We start from the raw sequence: 331 nt of genomic DNA on the forward strand, positions 1-331 counted from the left end.
CAAATAACATAAGCTCTCTTTTCATAAAGCCACTACTCCCTATCTTGCACAATAGATGTTTGCATACTACATTTGTGAGGCTTCCTATGCACCACTCAGGCAGATTTCAAACAGAAAGTTTTAACCTAAACAGACGGTCAAGAGCGACAGATCTACAATAATAGGTGCTACTCCTATACACCTACAGGCCGCAGCTTTATTCGCAAGCGTGGATTAATAGAGATATTTTCTTTGCTCTGATTGGTTAGCAATTTTCTGGTAAGGCAATGCTACCCTCGCAGTCAAAGAAAAAGAGAGAAAACAACGAGTAAGCAAGAGACTATGAAATCAG

The sequence above is a fragment of the Augochlora pura genome, chromosome 2, assembly GCF_028453695.1.
Source record: "Augochlora pura isolate Apur16 chromosome 2, APUR_v2.2.1, whole genome shotgun sequence".
NCBI lineage: Eukaryota > Metazoa > Arthropoda > Insecta > Hymenoptera > Halictidae > Augochlora > Augochlora pura.